A 6305-nucleotide genomic window follows, 5' to 3' on the forward strand; every position below is an offset into this window, starting at 1 on the left:
AATTAAGGCAAAAATCCCATTCACAGTAACAACTAAAAGAATCAAGTATCTAGGAATAAATCTAATCAAGGATGTAAAGGACCTGCACACAGAAAACTACAATAGATTGCTAAAAGAAATTAAGAAGACCTAAGTAAATGGAAGGATATTCTATGTTCATGGATTGGAAGACTAAATATCATTAAGATGTCAATACTACACACAGCAATTTTTAGATTAAATGCACTCTCAATCAAAATTCCAACAACCTTCTTTGTAGAAATGGAAAATTCAGTCATTAAATTTATATGGAAGGGTAAAGGCACCCAAACAGATAAAGCCTTCTTGAAAAAAGTAGGATGAATTTGGAGGACTCACACTTCCTGATCTTTAAACTTATTGCAAAGCCAAAGTAATTAAAACAGCATGGTGCAGGCACAAAGGCAGACATATAGACCAATGGAAGCAAATTGAAATCTCAGAAATCAACCCTCCCATTTATGGTCAATTGAATTTTGGCAAGGAGGCAAAGAATAGTCTTTTCAACAATTGGTTCTGGGAGACCTGGATATGCATATGGAAAAGAATGAAGGTGTACCCCTGCCTCATTCCATACACCAAAATAAACTCAAAATGGATCAAAGACCTAAATAAAAGAGCCAGAACTACAAAACTCCTAGAAGAAAATGTAGAGAAGCATCTTTAGGACCTTGTGTTAAGCAATGATTTCTTAAACTTTACACCCAAAGCATAAGCACCAAAAGAAAAAAATAGATAAATGAGACCTCCTCAAAAAAAAAAAATTGTTTCTCAAAAGACTTTATCATGAAAATAAAAAGACAACCCCCACATGGGAGAAAGTATTTGGAAACCACTTATCCAATAAAGGATTATTATCTAGTATATATAAAGAAATCCTTCAACTTAATGACAAAAAGGCAAACAACCCAATTAAAAAATGAACAAAAGATTTGAACAGACATTTCTCCAAAGAAGATATATAAATGGCCAGAAAGTACATGAAAATATGCTCAACATCATTAGCCATCTGGGAAATGCAAATCAAAACCACAATGAGATATCATTTCACATCCATTAGAATGGCTGCTATTAAAAACTGGAAAATAACAAGTGTTGGAGAGGATGTGGAGAAACAGGAACACTCATTTGTTGATGGTGGCAATTAAAATATGCAGCCACTGTGGAAGACAGTTTGGCAGTTCTTCAGAAAGCTAAATATAGAACTACCATATGACTTGGCAATCCTGCTACTAGGTAAATACCCAAAAGAATTCAAAGCAGGTGCTCAAACAGATATTTTCACACTGATGTTCATAGCAGCATTATTCACAATTGTAAAAGATGGAAGCAACCCAAATGTCCATTAACTGATGAATGCATAAATAAAATGTGGTATATACATGCAATGGACTATTATTCAGTTGTAAAAAGGAATGGAGTCCTGATACAGGCAACAACATGGATGAACCTTGAAGACATCATGTTGAGTGAAATAAGCCAGACACAAAAGGAGAAATATTTTCTATTTCACTGATATGAAACAATTAGTATAAACAAACTAACAGAATCATATCTAGAATATAATTTACCAGGGGATGGGGTGGGGATAGGGAATGTGAAGTTAATGGTTAAATTGTATGGGGCTTCTATTTGGAATGATGAAAATATTTTGATCATGGATGGTGGTGATGGTAGCACATTGTGAATGCAATTAAAATAGCACTGAAATATATATCTGAATATGATTAAAAGGGAAAATGTTAGATTATACATATGGTAATAATAAATTTTTTTAAAAAAAAAATCCATGGAACACAAAATCTTCCCTTGGCCTTCCTGTTGCCTGCCTCCCTCTCCTTTTTCCCCCACCTCTCCCTAGGAACCTGGTTGCAAAGATTCAGCACATTCTCTTTGTATCAGAATGAGCGATAAGAGAGAGGCATTCACTTTGGAGTATTCATGCTTGGGGGTAGAAGTGAGCTATTAAGCTTTTTGGAGTGGAGCATCCACCAGAGAAGCAAACTTCTCTCCTACTAATATTGAGCTACTATCAGGGCATACTTCAGTGAATTAGTACATTATCTAAAAGCAGAATGTATTCTAAAAGCAAAATTTCCTTTGAAATTAACAAAATTAAAAATACAATATATTTTAATGTTTGAAATGAGTTTTGCGTGCTATAGTTTACCTGTCTTCTGTGCTTCCAAGAAACTTTACTTTTAGATGATATTTTTAAAATATGCAGTTATTCCTCCTTTTTATGACTGTGAAGCATATGGAAGAGATGGAGATACATCTGCAAAACTTTTTTTAATGCAATTTTATTAAGACATATTCAAATAACATACAATACTTCAAAGTGTGCAATCAGTTGTTCATAGTTGTGCATTGATCACCACAATCATTGAATATTTTCATTACTACAAAAAATAAAATAAAAATTAGAATAAAAAAGAACATCCAAAACATTCCATTCCCCTCCTCCCCCATTGTTCATTTACTTTTTTTCACACCCATTCATTGTTTTTTTAACATTATCAAAAAATCAAAAAAACAAACAATAAAAAAAACATTTCAAACAAAACCAAAACAAAGGAGTAAGAAAAAACAAATTACCTAAATTAACTACATTGCTTCCAACATGTTCCTACCGTATCCCAAGAAAATAAACAGACTATAACCCAACAAAGAAATAAGAAAGACAAATAACCTGAAATAACTACATTTCTGCAAACTTGTTCCTGCCATACCCCCCAGAAATTAACAAACCATAGTCTTTCCTGAGAATTTCCAGAACATTAAGTTTACCCTCCATAACTTCTCTGTTCTTATTAGATTATCGTTCCCCCTTCACTCTTTGCTGTCTATCGCTAGGTCCCTGTTCCAGTTTGCTAATGCTGCCTTTTTGCAAAACACCAGAAATGGGTCAGCTTTTATAAAGGGGGTTTATCTGGTTACAAAGTTACAGTCTTAAGGCCATAAAGTGTTCAAGGTAAGTCATCAACAATCAGGTACCTTCACTGGAGGATGGCCAATTGTGTCTGGAAAACCTCTGTTTCCTGGGAAGGCATGTGGTTGGTGACTGCTCCAGAGTTCTGTTTTCAAAATGGCTTTCTCCTAGGACATTCCTCTCTAGGCTGCAGCTCCTCAAAAATGTTACTCTTAGCTGCTCTTGGGGTGTTTGTCCTCTCTTAGCTTCTCCAGAGCAAAAGTCTGCTTTCAAAGGACGTCTCCAAAATGTTGCGCCCTCAGCTACTGTGTGTTCTTTGAAGTGTCCCTTTTGGCTGTAGCAAGCTCACTCCTTCTGTCTGAGCCTATATAGTGCTCTAGTAAACTAATCAAGGCCCACATTGAATGGGGAGGGCCACACTTCCATGGAAATTATCTAATCAGAGTTACCACCTACAGTTGGGTGGTTAGCATCTCCATGTAGACACTCAAAGAATTACAATCTAATCAACACTAATAAGTCTACCCACACAAGATTGCATCAAAGGTAATGGCATTTGGGGGGACAATACATCCAAACTGGCACAGTCCCCTACATTCTACAATATAAGCCATTTATTTTACATTTTTCACAGTGCTCACATTACTGGTAACATACAATATTTCTCTTTTTGTGCCTGGCTTATTTCGCTCGGCATATGTCCTCAAGTTTCATCCACATTGTCATGTTTCAAGACATTGTTCCTTCTTACTGTCATGTAGTATTTCGTCATGTGAATATACCACATTTTGTTTATCCACTCATCTGTTGAAGGGCATTTTGGTTGTTTCCATCTCTTGGCAATTGTGAATATTGCTGCTGTGAACACTGGCATGCAGATACCTGTTTGTGTTGCTGCATTCAGATCTTCTGGGTAGATACCGAGAAGTACAATTGCTGGAACAAAGAGTAACTCTATATCTAGTTTTCTAAGCAACTGCCAGACTGACTTCCAGAGTACCTGTACCATTATACAGTCCCACCAACAATGAATAAGAGTTCCAATTTCTCCTCTCCAGCATTTATAGTTTCCTGTTTGTTTAATGGCATCCAATCTAATTGGTGTGAGATGGTATCTCATTGTGGTCTTAATTTTCATCTCCCTAATAGCTAGTGAAGCTGAACATTTTTTTCATGTGCTTTTTTAGTCATTTGTATTTCCTCTTCAGAGAACTCTCTTTTCATATCTTTTGCCCATTTTATGACTGGGCTGTCTGTACTATTGTCATTGAGTTGTAGGATTTCTTTATATATGCAAGATATCAGTCTTTTGTCAGATACATGGTTTCCAAATATTTTTTCCCATTGAGTTAGCTGCCTCTTCACCTTTTTGACAAATTCCTTTGAGGTACAGAAACTTCTAAGTTTGAGGAGTTCCCATTTATCTAATTTTTCTTTTGTTGCTTGTGCTTTGGGTTGTAAAGTCTAGGAAGTGGTCACCCAATACAAGGTCTTGAAGATGTTTCCCTACATTTTCTTCTAGGAGTTTTATGGTACTGTCTCTTAAATTGAGGTCTTTAATCCATTTTGAGTTAATTTTTGTGTAGGGTGTGAGGTTGGGTCCTCTTTCATTCTTTCAGAAATGGATATCCAGCTCTCCCAGCCCCATTTTTTGAATAGACTGTTATGTCCCACTTCAGTGATTTTGGGGGCCTTATCAAAGATCAGTTGACCTTTGATCTGGGGGTCTATCTCTGAATTCTCAATTTGATTCCATTGACCAATATGTCTATCTTTGTGCCAGTATCAGGCTGTTTTGACTACTGTGGCTTTATAATAAGCTTCAAAGTCAGAGAGTGTAAGTCCTCCTTTTTTACTTTTCTTTTTTAGAATGTTTTTAGCAATTCAACGCATCCCCTTCCAAATAAATTTAATAACTAGCTTTTCCAAGTCTGCAAAGTAGGTTGTAGGAATTTTGATAGGAATTGCATTGAATCTGTAGATGAATTTGGGTAGAACTGACATCTTAATGACATTTAGCCTTCCTATCCATGAACAAGGAATATTTTTCCATCTTTTTAGGTCCCCTTCTATTTCTTTTAGTAGAGTTAAGTAGTTTTCTTTGTATAGGTCTTTTACATCTTTGGTTAAGTTTATTCCTAGGTACTTGATTTTTTCAGTTACTATTGAGAATGGTATACTTTTCTTGAGTGTCTCTTCAGTTAGGTCATTTCTAGTGTATAGGAACATTACTGACTTATGTGCATTAATCTTGTATCCCACTACTTTGCTAAATTTATTAGCTCAAGTAGCTGTCTTGTGAATTTCTCAGGGTTTTCCATATATAAGATCATGTCATCTGCAAATAACAACAGTTTTACTTCTTTTCCAGTTTGGATGCCTTTTATTTGTCTTGCCAGATTGCTCTGGCTAGCACTTCTAGCACAATGTTGAATAACAGTGGTGATGGTGGGCATCCTTGTCTCATTCCTGATCTTAGGGGAAGGCTTTCAGTCTCTCACCATTGAGTACTATGCTGGCTGTGAGTTTTTCATATATGCCCTTTATCATATCGAGGAAGTTTCCTTTAATTCCTACCTTTTGAGGTGTTTTTATCAAAAAAGGATGCTGGATTTTGTTGCATGCTTTTTTGCAAAAGCTTTTCTGTGCATATAATAAAAGTTATATGGTTGAGGCTTCTATCCTCTCTCTCCTCCACCTTTAGTTTTAGTGATCTAGAAATGTTTCCATATGTCCAAATCGCAAGGTAATCTGCTCTCCTCAAAAGTGGTCAAACTTAGCTATGATGTGTTTCTATTAGGTTTTTCTTTCAGCATATTAACTCTTACACACTAGAAAACATATTTCTATTCTTTTCTACCTCCACCCTCACGCATGCTTTATGAGGTCAGGGAAATTGTTTTACTTATTTTTATAACACTTGGTCTTAGCAGTGCCTGGCACTTAGTAGTATATTCAATAAACATATATTGACTTGACTGTAATAGGAATAATTCTCAAAACTCCTTCCTTCTTTCATTCTTTTCTTCCTTCCTTCTTTCCTTCCTTTAATCCTACAATAAACATTTATTAAATACCTCTTATGAGCCAGACACCATGCTGAACACAGTATATAGTCATATCTTCTATCATCTGACTTCAAGAAGTCCATGTTGAGTAAGGTTGTTCAGTCAATGAAATTTGGGGTGATCAGATCAAGGCAGTATCCTGAGCACGTGCCTCTCTTGCTGTCAAAAATGCCATAAAATGACAGAAACAATATTTTAAAGTGAAGAATCAGTAGCTGTGCCAAGAATCCAGAAAGAGTACTCATAGCAGGATAGAAATCTTGAGGAATTCTTAAAAGAAAAAAAAA

Source organism: Choloepus didactylus, chromosome 1, assembly GCF_015220235.1.
Source record: "Choloepus didactylus isolate mChoDid1 chromosome 1, mChoDid1.pri, whole genome shotgun sequence".
In the NCBI taxonomy this organism is placed as follows: Eukaryota; Metazoa; Chordata; class Mammalia; order Pilosa; family Megalonychidae; genus Choloepus; species Choloepus didactylus.